The sequence below is a fragment of the Anabrus simplex genome, chromosome 1, assembly GCF_040414725.1.
Source record: "Anabrus simplex isolate iqAnaSimp1 chromosome 1, ASM4041472v1, whole genome shotgun sequence".
NCBI classification, from domain to species: Eukaryota; Metazoa; Arthropoda; class Insecta; order Orthoptera; family Tettigoniidae; genus Anabrus; species Anabrus simplex.
Window position 1 is genome coordinate 405,665,009 of NC_090265.1, and position 16,344 is coordinate 405,681,352.

General features: G+C 41.2%; 1 protein-coding gene across 2 annotated transcripts in view; it reads right to left on the minus strand.

The window, feature by feature from the left end:
- LOC136866633 (leucine-rich repeat-containing protein 15) overlaps positions 1 to 16,344 on the minus strand; it is a 175,342-nt gene that overhangs the window by 80,951 nt on the left and 78,047 nt on the right. The window lies entirely within an intron of this gene.

Below are 16,344 nucleotides of genomic sequence, written 5' to 3' on the forward strand. Positions count from 1 at the left end.
TTCAAACAAAATATACACAACCAACCTTAAAGGAAATCCACCAGCCTTATGATGATAAACGGGTTTAAAAGTCAGGTTGTGAGTTTCACAAGTAAGAAAAGTCCTCTCAGCTTTAATTACGGTGTTGATGGAGTGAAAGTTCCTTTTGGGGATCATTGTAAGTATCTAGGAAAGATCTTCATTGGGGTAATCACATAAATGGGATTAAATAAAAGGTACAGATCTCTGCACATGGTTATGAGGGTGTTTATGGGTTGTAGTAAGGATGTAAAGGAGAGGGCATATAAGTCTCTGGTAAGACCCCAACTACAGTATGGTTCCAGTGTATGGGACCCTCACCAGGATTACTTGATTCAAGAGCTGGAAAAAATCCAAAGAAAAGCAGCTCGATTTGTTCTGGGTGATTTCCGATAAATGAGTAGCGTTACAAAAATGTTGCAAAGTTTGGTCTGGGAAGAATTGGGAGAAAGAAGTAGGAAAGATCACAATATGAAGATAAAGTTGGAATTCAAGAGGACAAATTGGGGCAAATATCCATTTATGGGAAGGTGAGTTAGGGATTGGAATAACTTACCAAGGGGGATGTTCAATAAATTTCCAATTTCTTTGAAATCCCTTAAGAAAAGGCTAGGAAAACAACAGATAGGGAATCTGCCATCTGGGCTACTGCCCATATCAGTATTGATTGATTGATAATGGAAATCAATTTCTAAAACTCTCTTCGCATGTACACCTTTTCGGGTATAGTGCGCATTGGTATCACCCAAATATCACTATAAAATTTGTCACAAATGGAACATAATAATTGCTTTTACACATATCAAGTGAAAAATCTGCGTCAAATTAAGAAATATTTGATTTTTGGAGAATATTATGTATACGTACTTTACCACTTTACAAGTACATTTGGTGTTGCGCTCACAGTATGTAATTTGTCTTACACTTTCAACAATTTCGTGTGTGATATCTGTGTTCACTGAAGTTCTTTGCTTTCGTTTCATTCTTCACTTGTCAATGACATCATTTCATGAATTGTATCGCGATATGCAATATTTAATAGGCGACAAAATGGTATGGCCAATGTACATAACAAAAATTCAGTGGACCAGTGATTTATTGGTCCAGGGATCGAGCTACTTTCGTTCGAACAGAAATAAACATATTTATTGGTCCAGGGTTCATGCTATTTTCCTGTTGACCTCCATTTTGCTGTTTGAACTGGCCGCTCTAGTCATATGGACAAAGATAATGAGAATCTACAGACATAGCACTCCCATTCCACGGTGCTAGCCCTGGACCTGAAGAAAGTAACAAAAGACGGCACCAGCAGCGGAGTACGACATAAAGCAGTCCGGTCTACAAGCCTTAAGTATGTTTTCATATTTCTCAAATAACGACGGCATTTCTTAATTTTCCGCAGATTTTTCACTTGATATGTGTAAAAGCAATTATTATGTTCCATTTGTGACAAATTTTATAGTGATATAGTGATATAGTGATATACCAATGCGCATCGTACCCCACCTTTTCTTTAGGATGACTAAGAAGGGGGATATCATTAACGGGCTGTTTTTCACTCAAAGATACCCATAGCCTAAGCGGATGCACATACAGCAGATTTCTTATAACTGGAAAACTACTGGAAATATTTAAACCAAACTTCACATTTAGTATCCAGCTATTCAAAGGTAGCTTGTAGGGCACATAACATTTCAAAATCCCTAAATTCACTGGGGGCCTATACGAAGACCGAAACAGTCATTTTACTCTCGCAGAAAATATACATGACCAACGTTAATGGAAATCAACCATCTTAAACGGAAATCTGTTTCTAAAACTTGTTCTCATGTACACTTTTCAATAAAAGAATTAATTAGGGAGCTATCATTAACGAAATGTTTTACAGTCTAGTCCTAGGGGACATTGCGCAAAAGCAGTTGGACGTAGAGCAGATGTCTTATCCATATAAATAAAATCATAACGATCGCGTGTCAGTACATTGATTATTTTGGCTAAATTGTCTTATAGTTACCCGTTTCATTGCCAAAATTTCCTTATAATTATTTATCTCATACGTGATACTGATCATCTAAAGGATTATTCAGTTTTGTGTCAGCCCTTCTGTCTCGTTATATATCTGTGTTCCTAAAACTGGAAAGCTGCCAGGACATATTTCAACCAAACTACGTATTTGGAATCTACTCATGCAGGATTGTGTTATCACATGCATATGACGTTGTAGTTATTGATGATGTTTATAGAAAATCAATAATAGATAAAAGGGTAATGTATTTATGTGTTTAATGAACACTCAAAGAATCGTGGGGACAAACCAACGAGCTAGAATAACATAGAGGGGCTGTATACCTGACATCAGCGCTCCCTGCTTGAAGCAAGTTGATAAGGGGCAGCCATGTTAACGGTTGTCAAAACAAAGCGAATTGGCGCGAGAGCATATGTTGAGGTGACGGGGAGATCGTGCATGCCAATTTAATTCCCGAAGTTTTAAGAAGTGAAAACATAGATTCTCGCTTTCAAGAATGCCAGCCGTAAGCTCAGCGTATGGTTGTACTAATCGGAGTAATAAAACCAAGGATATATCGTACTTTAAGTAAGTATTACTGAATTATAGCCGAGATTCCTTTTTTTGTAGAGCCTCCGTGGCTCAGACGGCAGCGCGTCGGCCTCTCACCGCTGGATACCGTGGTTCAAATCCCGGTGACTCCATGTGAGATTTGTGCTGGACAAAGCGGAAGCGGGACAGGTTTTTCTCCGGGTACTCCGGTTTTCCATGCCATCTTTCATTCCAGGAACACTCTCCATTATCATTTCATAGCATTTATCACTCATTAATAAATCACCTTGGGAGTGGCGACCCCATTGTAATAATAGCCTTATATGTTTCATTCATTACATCCCTGACCCGGTCAATGACTGGAAAACAGGTTGTAGGTTTTCATTCATTCCTTTTTGTAATTTCTGTTTGTAATTAAATCCATTTTATTGTTTACTTAGCGAAAGTACGGATAGCCACGGTAATTATTTGTCGAATTGTGTTTCAGATTTCGTTTAAGAACAAGGAATTAACCGAACAATGCGTTGTGAGGGCGAAAAGAGATAAATGGTATCCCACTAAATTCAGTTGCTTATGCTCTGTACATTTCCAGCCCTATTTAATTTTCATTCACATTTACAAATAAAGGAAATGGAGCGCCCACCACCAAGAAAACGTAACCACAAACAAACACTTATTTCGTTCAAACGTACACCAAGTATGATAAATATAGCATTTTACTGCTATTTTTGAAATGTATACAGCCTTTATTGTAGATGTCTGTTGCCTTGGTTTTTAAAACTATGCCACACTTCATAATGGACAACTTTCAAGCTTATCTTTCAGCTAGTAATCCCAGTATGATATGGTAATGGGAGAAACATGATATCCCTCCTATATTATAATAAATGATTACACTAAACGATTATTGTGGTAAAGTATTCATGGGCCGCCTCTGTGGTGCACTGGTTAGCGTGAGCAGCTGCCACCCCTGGAAGCCCGGGTTCGATTCCCAGCTCCGCCACGAAATTTGAAAAGGGGCACGAGGGCTGTAAAGGGATTCTATCAGCCTGGGGAGGTCAACTGAGTAGAAGTGGGTTCGACTCCCACCTCAGCCATCCTCGAAGTGATTTTCCGTGGTTTCCCACTTCTCCTCCAGGCAAATGCCGGGATGGTACCTAACTTAAGGCCACGGCCGCTTCCTTCTCCCCCCACAAGGCCCCTGTTCAGCATAGCAGGTGCAGCCCTCCCTCACAGTTGCATCCCCCGACCCAATGTCTCACGCTCCAGAACACTGTCCTTGAGGTGGCAGAGGTGGGATCCGTCGCTGAGTCCGTGGGAAAAACCAACCCGGGAGGGTAAACAGATTAAGAAAGGAACACACTACTCATGAGGATGCAATAATTTTAAAAATATGAACAGAATGAGGTTGTAACCTATTGTAGGTCCCTATGATTTTAAGGTTTCCTGTCATAATCGTTTTTATTCTAATTTACGCTTAACCACAACAGCCAAGCAGGGTAACGCTCTTGTTCCGATTTCGAGGCCTATTCGTATGTCACTGTGCGATGATTTCGAACTACCCTACAATCAACTGATCGTGATGTTGGCCTCGTGCCGCAATATGATGAAGTGGCGGTATTCGCTTTCATGCTTCAAGCTTTCGGCAACGGTCTTTAATTCTCCCCCAGCGATTCTAAAATGCGCATTTTCTACACTTTTCGTCATTTAAAGGCCATGCCCCCTTGCTTGTGTGACAACAGGAAACATGGCGGACGTTCGTTCTATTAGGTTCACCCAGGCAGCGCTTCCGCCTCTCTATGTTATTCTAGCTCGTTGGGACAAACATCTGTCTGTCTGTTAGGTCATCAGCCCAGAGGCTGGTTGGATCCTCAAATAGCACCACCAAAGGTTATGCGGTTATAAGGAAACCGCAAAAACCAATGGCAGCATCAAAATGAGGCGTACTAGGCAAGACGAGGAGTGAGGTAGTTGGGACAAACATATGACATGAATAATTATCAGAGAGATAACATTAGAAGCACAGAACACCAATATATAGAAGTCTTCAAAACATAAATAAAGTTCAAGGAGTTTATATGCATATTAATACTCGAGTCCGCCACAACGTCAAGGTATCACTTGGAGTTAGGGTTTATTTTATAGGAAGATTATTCCCAAATAGCTTCGTTAAAAATTACATATAACGGACGTTTAAGAATAAGTTATTTTCGTTAGTTTATGCCGGGAACGTATTTATATACGACGGATAATAACGGAGATGCTTAAGAAAAACGGGATTTTTAGTCCAAGACCAGTGGAACATTTGGTGCATGTCACTTCAAGGTGGGTTAAGGTGAAAAACTAAAGAGCCATTTTACTCTTTTCGATAGAGCAGATGATAAGGGAGGTATCATCAAAGATGAGTTTCATTAATCCTGAGTCGCACCACCACGCCAGTGGTCAGAGAAACAACAGTATATACCTATGAAACAGGGAGAATTTCGGACAACTTTGGACCTGGAAGTGTACCGTATAATACATTCTGAATTCGTCCTGATTCTGTCTCGACTTTGTTCAGCTTTATCGTATATCACGTTACTGCCTCGTGCTTTCGGAGAAAAATATCACTTTGACATACCGTATTAAACGTGTGACTAGATGCATGTAACTTCGCATAAAATCATGAAGGGTGCGAAGAACGGGTGCAAATGCTAATATTAAAAAATCCTTTTCAAAGCTACAGCCTCACATTACGGGGCCTCTTAACACTGATGGTGCTGAAGGCTAAGGTTTTGGCAACGCTGGGTTAGGAAAGGGCTAGGACTGGGAGGATATGGGCCGTTGGCTAAATTAAAGTATAGTCCCTAGTATTTCCCTGGTACGAAAATTGGGAAAAACGAAACAATCCTCGGAAGAATTTCCAACTGTGTAGTTCGAGCTCACCAACTTCTGAATGCAAGCTCACAGCTACACAAGCCGTACCGCGTAGCTAATTCGCTCAATAGGGCCGAATAGATATTATTATTATTATTATTATTATTATTATTATTATTATTATTATTATTATTATTATTATTATTATTATTATTATTATACCAGCCCACCAGTACTAGAAATTCCGAGCGTTACTCTTGTCTGTCTGTTAGGTCATCAGCTCAGAGGCTGGTTGGGTCCTCAAACAGCACCACCAAAGACTATGTAGTTATAGGTAAACCACAAAAACCAATAGCATCACCAAAAGTGAGGTGTAATAGACAAGTGAGGTAGTCTGCCATTGCTTTCCTCACAGGGCCAGAACGTGCTATTGCATCACGACTAACCCTGTGAGCAACATCTTTCATAACACTCAGATGCACTACAGTACCGGTCAAAAGTTAAGGGCCACATTGAAAAATCATGAATTTCCATCTAGAACCTACAATTTTGCTACTAGACCACTGTATCTTTTTCTCCGAGCTCTTGCATCTAATATTATATACATCGCCTGATTTCAGTGATTTACGCCAAGTATTGTATAAGTTATACAATTTTAAATGTTATAAGGTCACATCAGAAAGTCAACATTTTTGGAAATATTATGTACAGTATCCTCTAATTGGTTTCAAGTATCACCACCAAGATTCTTGTAGAGACTTAGCAATAGTTAGGGGTCATTTTAGTATAAATATGAAAATTCCGAAAAAATGCGGCACCCATTTTTGTGGGTTTATTTTTTTTTTCAAACCAGTGCTAAAATAGTCAATTTTTCCTTGTTCTTGTCATAGGTCTCAGTGTGAACTATCGACATCAGAAACGTATTCTTGGATGCCATCCACAGAGTGGAAATGAAACTATCAGGGCAGATAAGTTTGACGCCGATAGCTCACACTGAGACCTTGGGCCATACACGAAAAAGGCAAAGAAAAATCAACAATTTTGGCCCTGGTTCAAAAAAATAAAACACGAAGAAAAACGGTGCCGCATATTTTCGGAATTTTTATATTTATACTAAAATGGCCCCCATCTATTCCTAAGTCTACATAAAAATCTTGTTGGTGATACTTGCAATCAATTAGAGTATTCAGTACATTATATTACCAAAATTTTTGATTTTTTGTTGTGACCTTCCAAGAGTTAAAAATTCATAACTTCGACAGTATTTGGACTAACTCAATGAAATCAGGTGACATATATCCTATTAGATGTGAGATATCAGAAAGAAAATTACAGAGATCTAATGGCACAATTTTAAGTTCTAGATGACATTTCGTGATTTCTTTATGTGGTCCTAAACATTTGACCGGTACTGTAGTCGTGCTCTGAATGTCAGTACTCAGCACTTCCCATTCCTCAACAGCTTCCATATTGTCACAGCCATGGATGAGACTGGGACTTCAGTGGAAGCTACACTTTGCTCTGGTCTGCGCCATGAGATGGATGCAAAAGTACTATATCCATCAAGAAATAACAGCAGGCAGGCGTTACTCTTATCTGTGTGTGGTATTTATAGCCGATTTTCGTTCAGCAGAGCATGCACCGGACTCGTTCGCAAGGCCTTTACAGTCCAGGAGAATGTTGTGTATGAATATGAATATACCTGTATAAAAGTATATTACGTATCTTCCAGAACCGTATTCGCTGGGTCACTCAGCTCAAGGTGTATCGTTCTGCCGTCACATTATTTTATTATGCTGAAGGAAGACAGTTAAAGGGCTCTCTTGTGACCTTTCACGCACAACTTAGTTTCGAGGTCAAGTGAATCGATAAGCTTTAATCTGTCACTCAGTGTATAAACTCGGTCACCAGTTCAGCAACCTGAAAGAATTGTGAATTCCACAAAGAGTTTCGGATACATCTTGTTTCCAGTAAAGGAAGGAATATACAATATAACCCTCCCCCTCAGATGTTACAACCCTGTAAAGGATGCAGTAGTAGCCTGTCGATAGCTGGAGATATCTAACTAACGTAACAAGAATGTAGTGTCTGACCTTACATTCATCTTCTTTTTTTGCGATTTTCAGAGCGTTGAGAGTATACACGATACTGAGACGCTACCTACCATTTCTTAAAGATCTATCTATCTATCTATCTATCTATCTATCTATCTATCTATCTATCTATCTATCTATCTATCGCCGGGATGAGTGACTCAGTCGGTTGAGGCGCTGGCCTTCTGACTCCAACTTGGCAGGTTCGATCCCGGCTCAGTCCGATGGTATTTGAAGGTGTTCAAATACGTCAGCCTCGTGTCGGTAGATTTACTGGCACGTAAAAAACTCCTGCGGGACAAAATCCCGACAACTCGGCGTCTCCGAAAATCGAAAATGTAGTTAGTGGGACGTAAACCCAATGACATTATAATTAGGTCTATTATTATCTAACTATCATTCTTTCCGGGCGAGTTGGCCGTACGGAGAGGGGCGTGCAGCTGTGAGCTTGCATCCGCGAGATAGTGGGTTCGAACCCCACTGTCGGCAGCCCTGAAGGTGGTTTCCCGTGGCTTCCCATTTTCACACTAGACGAATGCTGAGGCTGAACCTTAATTAAGGCCACGGCCGCTTCCTTCCCATTCCTAGGCCTTTCCAATCCCATCGTCGCCATAAGACCTATCTGTGTCGGTGCGACGTAAAGCAAATCGTAAAAAAAAAGTATCATTCTGTTTACATTGAATAAATACAAAAATCACGTTCCATTTTTCATAAAACTTGCCAATATTAGAGACAGGTGGAATTTTCCTGCATTCGGTTTTTATAATAATGTTGTTGGCTTTACGTCCCGCTAACTATATTTTTTGCTCTTCGGAAACATTGAGGTGCCGGAATTTTGTCCCGGCATCTGTGTAGGGTTGGTGGTGTCCTAATGAGGATAAAATGAATGGCGAAGACGTCATAAACATCCAGTCCCCAAGTCGGGGGAATTAACAGTATGAGGAGGTTGATTCTGAAAATTGATCCGGCGCCATCAGACCATAGGCAAGCATGCTATCCATTTAGCCACAAAGCCGGACTTCAATTTGCTAAACTTTCGGCTACCATATCCACTGATCAGTGGTTGAGCACTGGCAGCATCAGAGACTAGGCCAGTAGCTTGTGAAGCAGATTTTACAACACAACAGGCTTCCCCGTTGGCTATCGGCTGCAGCTCAAAACGCTGAAGGCTTGGCGTTCACTAAACCTACCATCGAAAAGGGGTAACCTAAGTCTACTGATAGTCCACGTCTTGATCCCAGCATAAGCCAATGATCAATCAATCAATCAATCAATCAATCAATCAATCAATTGATCGATCTCCTAGGTGGGTGCAGTAAAATAACACCCACGATATCTCCTGCCTGTCAGTCAATCACCACTGATCTGCATTTAGGGTAGTCGTCCAGGCAGCACATCCCCTAGTCTTTTTATATATAATTGCAAAGTATTTGGAAATTTATTGAACATCTCCCTTGGTAAATTATTCCAATCCCTAACTCCTCCTCCTATAAACGAATATTTGACCCAATTTCCTCTTGAATTCCAACTTTATCTTCATACTTCTTTTCTACTTTTAAAAACACCACTCAAGCTTATTCGTCTACTTATATCATTCCACGCGAACTCTCCACTGACAGTTCGAAACATACCACATAGTCGAGCATCTCGTCCCCTTACTTCCAAGTCTCCCCAGCCCAAAGTTTGTGTTATTTTCGTAATACTACTCCTTTGTCGGAAAACACCCAGAGCAAATCGTGCTGCTTTCCTTTGAATCATTTCCAGTTCTCTTATCAAGTAGTCCTGGTGAGGATCCCATACACTGGGGTCTTGCCAGAGACTTCCACGCCCTCTCCTTACATCCTTACTACACCCCCTAAATACTCTCATAATCATGCGGAGAGATCTGTAACCTTTCTTGACAACCTGCTTAATATGATTTCCGCAAACAACCAGTAGTAACATCGTTAATATTAGGAGGAATTACGTCCAGAAGACCAGAGATGAATGCTAGTCGAGATGTGATGCTCGCCATGCCAGTTATTTCTCTTCTACCAGACGTAAAATGTGTGGGAGAGCTTTAATATACTTTAACTCGCCTTGTGGGTGGGGGCAGTAGAATGACACCCACGATATCTCCTGCCTCTCGTAAGAGGCGACTAAAAGGGGCTCCAGAGACTCTTAACTTGGGAGCGTGGGTTGGCGATCACGGGGTCTTTAGCTGAGCCCTGGCATTGCTTGTGCCAGGCTCCTCACTTTCATCTGTCCTACCCGACCTCAGTTGATCAACTCTTGTACATTTCAGACCCCGACGGTATTAGGTCACGAGGCCTAGGAAGTCTTTCATTTTCATTCCCGTAGTGGACTTTGTCTTTCTTCGGCTGATGCCTTCATTTTTCTAATTGTCGGATCCCCTCTACTCCCCCCACCCCTCTGATTAGTGTTTTCGGAGGATGATTGCCCAGCTGTACGTGCACTTAAAACAATATTCACCACCACCGCTATGGCAACAATGTGCGGCACCACATTCTCTATGCGGTCCGTCCTTAACGTTATAATTGGTGGCTGCAATAAAATCCCAATTTGAAGGGGGTATGCGAAGTAGCTCCTTTGGAAAGAGCTTTCGCATTACTGGCCATCCGCATGGTCGTTTGCAAGACTACTTTTTATTTATTTATTCTCTCTCGACCGCGCGTCAACATTTCTTTTTTATTTTGTTATCTTCTCCATTTTCTACCTTGAAAGCCTTGCAGGCGGCCATGGACCGGGGGTGACAGTGGCTCTTGAGCGGCAGTGGTCTAGCGCCGGGGATGTCTTGGTATGACCGCGACAGGGTAACCAGTGCCGAAAGGAGATATGGGATTGCCTGGTGGGTTTAGGGAGGTTTCTCATAACTTCTCCTTTACGGAGGGGTGGAAGTAGCTGGCAGAAGACTAGCCTTTGCACCTCAAGTTATTCTGTACTCTTGTACTAGGCTATGTTCCTGCGTTAGTACTCGCTTGCCGGTCATTTGTCCAAACAGGTAGGTCACCACGGGCTGTGAGGCGGGGCGGAGCCTCACGGCACCCCCCCCCCCCCCGCCCAAACAAAGACACATACTAACACAGCACTATTCTCTTTATCTCACCTAGAAAAAGGCAAACCTTGTTGAGCTGGGCTGAGCGATGACCGTCCAGTGATTTCCATCTCTTCGGACCGTTGATGAAGCACGAGGGTGAACGGCATGACGTGGCTTCAGAAACTGTCTTGCCAACATCGATGCCTTGATGTAGAGGAACTAGAGCTTGGATAAGAATAGTGAGTATGTTGAATAGCAATGTGTACTGCTATGTATGTAAAATAAAGTTCCTCCGTGCAAAATCTTGTTTCCTTATTTTTCTTGAAGGGTCTGCCTTACATAGGCTGCACCACTCTTAATAATAAGCCATACACAATACAACCTGGGGTGTACAAAATTCCCTGTACTTGCGGCAAGGTATACATTGGCGAAACATTCCGGTTGCATTGGTACTCGTATCAAGGAACACCAACGTAATATCCATCTCAACCAGTCAGACAAATCACCAAAAGCTGAGCACGCCCAATCTATGTCGTGTTCCAAGATGTTAGACTAGACTACTACTAACATGTTTTCATTCCTTCCTTGAAGAAGGAGGTCGGCCTCTTAGACGGTTACGTCGTCTCTCATACCAGGAGATGCTTGGAGAAAGTGAGGGGTAGGCGTTCGTTGCCTATACTAGGAACTGTCTCGGCATTCACCTTAGCTCAGGAGAATGAAAAACTACGGAAAACAATTTTCAAGACAGCCGAACGTGGAGACCAGCCCCTCTCCGTCTCCCGAATTCATAGGCGTAGAGCCGTGGCCATCCCTCCTCTGCTCACTTGGCTGGTCGGAGTGCAGAGCTGTCGGACCACGGACCAGCGGTGGCCACGTGTGGGCCCAGACTCACCCTGCATCCGCCGACCCGATGTTCGAGCTCTTACCCCCCACTAAACACGATAGGTCTGGGATTATACGGGAAGCTGTGGAAATACGTATTTCAACGGGGAAATTCTCTGTCACTTATGTGGTTCCCAGCAATTAAAGATTTATATAGGTGTCCTTTCACTATTATTATTTCTTTCAGATTTTTTTCCAAATTCGTATTCTCATCACGAGATGGTTCACACTGAGCACAGGGAGCCATCTAGTGGCGAACGAGAGTACCACTTGCTGTAGACAACGGTAAAGCATTCTTAAGTTCAAGTGATTCAAACCCTCATTCATTTTTAGAGGTCTTGCTCGTAAACAGACGAGATTATCTTTTCAAGACGCAGAGCAAAGTTCTCGGTAAAAAAAAGCCTAAAAGCTTATTATCGTATCTACATATAAACTATTATTATCTATGTAATGTCATCATCATTCATTGTACAAAATTTGAATCACCAGTATACTGTATTTCAAGGAAGGTGTGTGTTCGGTGGTTACTTACACTAATGCGTGTATTTCACGTACATCACCATTTAATTGGTCAGTTTCATTTGTAAATGGTCTGAAGGAATGCAGTTTATCAGGTTTCTATTGACTCAAGGAAAAGTATAACTGGGCAATCATCATAAGCAAAATATGAAAAGTTCTAACAATGCTTAGAATGAATGTATTGGCCGAAGAAATACAAGCACCATAAAGGGCTTGATAATGAAAGACTCGCCAGGCCTCGGAAACCTAATACCGTCGGGAGAGAAAAAGAACAATTGACGAAGGGAGGTCGGATAAGAAATATGAAAGCGAGTAGCCTGACACAAATAACTGGAAGCAATGTCAGCCTCAAAAGTGCTACAAAAATGAAAGCCTCTGGGATCCCTTTTATTTGCCTTTTACGGCAGGCTAGAGATACCGTGAGTTTATTCTACCGGCCCAATCCACAGGGGGAAGGAAACATTATTATTGCTATTATTATGCCTGTTCTATTATTAAATTCATTAGCCAGCCCGTACCATAGTTAGGTCTAGTTTTACGGCTGAATATTCTTCCTGACGCCAACGCTGTGTGGTGGGACGTCATCAATATTACGTGTTTCTGTGGTGGATGGTAGTGTGATGTGTTTTGTGTATATGAAGATGATGATAGTAATGATAATTATAATTATAATAATAATAACAATAATAGTACCAGGGGTTCCCGGCTATTTAAACTGCGCGCCTTGCCTTCGGCCATCTATGCCAATGGACTTGAACTTGCAAACTCCCATAGAATTTCGTTTTCTACAGTTAGATGGCTCTAACATCGATTTGCTAGCTCACTCTCGCGCACTAAACATTAACCTAGAACTTAGGAAATTTCATTTTTGTTATTAGTAAACCTTTTTCTGTTTTTTTTTTAATGTACCGAAGTTGTCAACACTTCAGCTGATTCCTCCTCTACTGTAGTCTAACTATCAGATGCTTGTAAATACGTTCTCTAGCCCATCAAAACCGGGGTTGTGTACAGGAATCCAGTCTATCAGCAAAGTGTGGTTCAATTTAATCGGGAAGCTTCCCCTTACAGAACTACATAAGCAGGGCACTTTAGGGACGCCTTGCATGAATTGCTCCAGTGCCTGGGAGTGTGACTTGACGGAGACCTAGGAGGCAAGGGCGCCGCCTGCTTGAAGAATATCCAGCGATACAAGATAATGGCGAAATTTTCCTAAACATGTGATGGCGCCTGCGGGTAGTTTGAGAGGAAGGTGTTAGCCGTTTTCTTTTATTGTAATTTTGTAAACTGGTGGTTTAAATGTAGGATTTTCGGCGAAGTCTGAGGACTCTGTTTCTATTCCCTACTGGGAAAGATGTAATGTAAGGGAAAGAAGCGTGGTGACCCTCTGCTGTCTCCATTGAACCTTACAATTAGGTGACTAAAGTTTTCAAACTCTGAATTTTGTAAATCTCGTCTTGGCTTTAAAGTTTCCTCCTTTAGTCACCCTCTTGTAGTATGGGATCCCACTGTGGGCAGCCCTGAAAATGGTTTTCCGTGGTTTCCCATTTTCACACCAGGCAAATGCTGGGGCTGTACCTTAATTAAGGCCACGGCCGCTTCCTTCCCACTCCTAGCCCTTCCCTGTCCCATCGTCGCCATAAGACCTATCTGTGTCGGTGCGACGTAAAACAACTGGCAAAAAAACAGTAGTATGGGATTAACCTCTGTATATTTGGGCCTTAAGACCACTTGGGTTTTTAGTAATTTCTATAAGGAGTGTTGGAGTTTCGCCTCCTTGCCTTTTGTTAATGGCCGGTTATGTGCAATATTTCCTCTTTTACTCTTAAGGCCAAGTAGTATGGGTAAATATGCCCCTATTTGTCCTGTATTATCCATAAGGCAACAGTTCTTCGTTGCAGCTCAAGACGCTTAAAAGGCTTGTCATTCACTAAACCAACCATCGTAAAGGGGTAACCTAAGTCCAGTGGTAGCCCACGTCTTGGACTCAGCGTACGCCACTGGTAACGAGATAATGAAACAAATTTATTCTTTGAAATATTATGAAACATAGAGGCTATTATTCATACCTTGCCGCAGGGGTCACTGCCAGGACCTCTTATTTTCCTTATTTTTATTCATGATTTAAGCTTGAATGTCGATGCACGTTGAGTTCTCAGAACGGAGGCTGGTTAAATCACCAGTAGTTCCACCATCAACAGTGATAGAAAGCTCTAGGGTCACTAAAAATGCGTACTAGCAAAATGAGGAGTGAGGTAGTTTCTTGGCCCTTTCTTCACTAAGCCAGAAGAATATATAAATGTCCCAAGTCCACTGAAATGTATACACCAACCGACTCTTATAAAAAATATTTGGTTGCTCCGTCAAGGTCACAATAACACACACAATGCAGCAGAAATGAGTGTTTTTGAATTTTTTATCTCTGACGATATAAGAAACAAGCAGATAATACGAGAGACACAAGCGAGCGCAAACTTGCCTGATATATTAATGTCTGGTGAAATAAAGTAATCAGAATGACAGATCTCATATCACTTGGAAGGAAGATAAGGCCAGAAGAGATACATCAATACCCACACAACTCAAATACAAGTGCCCATCGCTTTACGTGTTTAATTAGTACTAAGAAATAATCACATGACATGAAATTACGTAAAATGAGTCGAATTTATTCTGGGCGAGAGTATGAGTATAGAAGAAAATTATAATTTTACACCTGTAAACAAAAATAAATTTTTAATTTCTTCATAACGGTTGCCTTTATCTGTGCTACCATAGTCTTGCATTCTCGAAGAACGTATACTACTTTTTTTCATTTCGTCTGCTTGATTTCTTATTGTTCTTAAAGGTGATTCTGAAAACCTTGTAGCTCTGCCTGTGGAAACTGTGTGCTCATTACATTAATACCTCTTTACAACTTCTTATATTTCCTCCAGCCATCGTCGTCATCATCATCATCATCATCATCATCATCATCCTTTCATTCTCCCACTTAAGGCCCGCTTACACTTACCGGAAGGGGAGACTCGGAAAGAGGAAATTCTCTTGTATAGCTACTGTATGAGCGCCTCCACTCGCCATTTGGACAGCTGATCGTCAAAACCTGTCAGTCAGTTGATTGTGAAGCGTTGGCCCCATAGAGTTTAAATGATACACTAGAGGTAGCATTGGCGCCACCGTCTACGAGAGAATCACTCTAGTGAGCGGAGATGTTAAAATTGCAGCTGTTTGGCAAAAAGCTCACTCCGCTGTACTCAATGTAAATCGGTGTCTTTTAAAACTGTGTGGATATAGATAAGGTTTAAAATTCTTACATGTAAATATTCTCAGATACTACAGTATACTTGCGATTCTTCTCTCCAGTAAAAAAGAAAGCCCAAAAAGCCTGAATACAGGACTAAATGCGTAATTTAAGAGGACGGTGTTCAGGTGCAGTTAATTAACACAACTCATATTAAGCCTTCTAACAACATACGTTTGGAAGGAGGGCTCGTATATTTCGCTATTTTTTGTGTAAATGACCAGAAATTTGGTATAATTCTGCCTAACGACCGAAAATGTCCTCTCTCGTACGAAGCGGATGAGCGAATTTTTAGGCCTAAAAACGTTGGCGAGATTTTGGGGTAAAGTAGACAAAATATTATCATCGCCGGTTTAGACCCTGGCTTTCTGAGTCCAAGTTGGCAGGTTCGAGCCTGGCTCAGTCCCGTGATACTTGGAGGTGCTCAAATAAGTCACGCTTCTGTAAATAGATAAATTAAGCGGAACATGAAAGAACTCTCGTGGGAAAAATTCTGATACCTCAGCGTCTCCAAAAACCGTGCAAGTACTTATTATTATTATTATCATTATTATTATTATTATTATTATTATTATTATTATTATTATTATTATTATTATTATTATTATTATTATTATTATTATTATTATTACCATGGTTTGGTGGATCAGCAGAGGTGAAAGAAGGTGCCGGGGTGTATGGGTCTAACTACCAAAATCAAAGTTAATTTAAAACTGTAACAAGGTTATATATTTTTTCTTCCTTTTTTTTTAACAACAAGAAACAATGCAATAGGTACAAGTAGCAAAAACTAACTCTAGGAAAGATAAGATTGGTGGTATAAACAGAACTTGGGCTTCAAGCCCTCCCTTTACATTTTCTGAGCTCTCAGCTCACAAACACATATTTACCAAAGGGCAGAAAACCCCTAATACCTGGAGCACTTGCTCCCAACTTTTAACCTCAAACCTCCCAGAGGCACTTTTACACACTGGAGAAGAGCTAACATGCTCTCAGTTTTTCACGCCTATTCAAGGCAATATCAGACTTTACCATTGATTGCCATCAAGGCACGACTTACAACAATGACACGGGGGTATCTTGT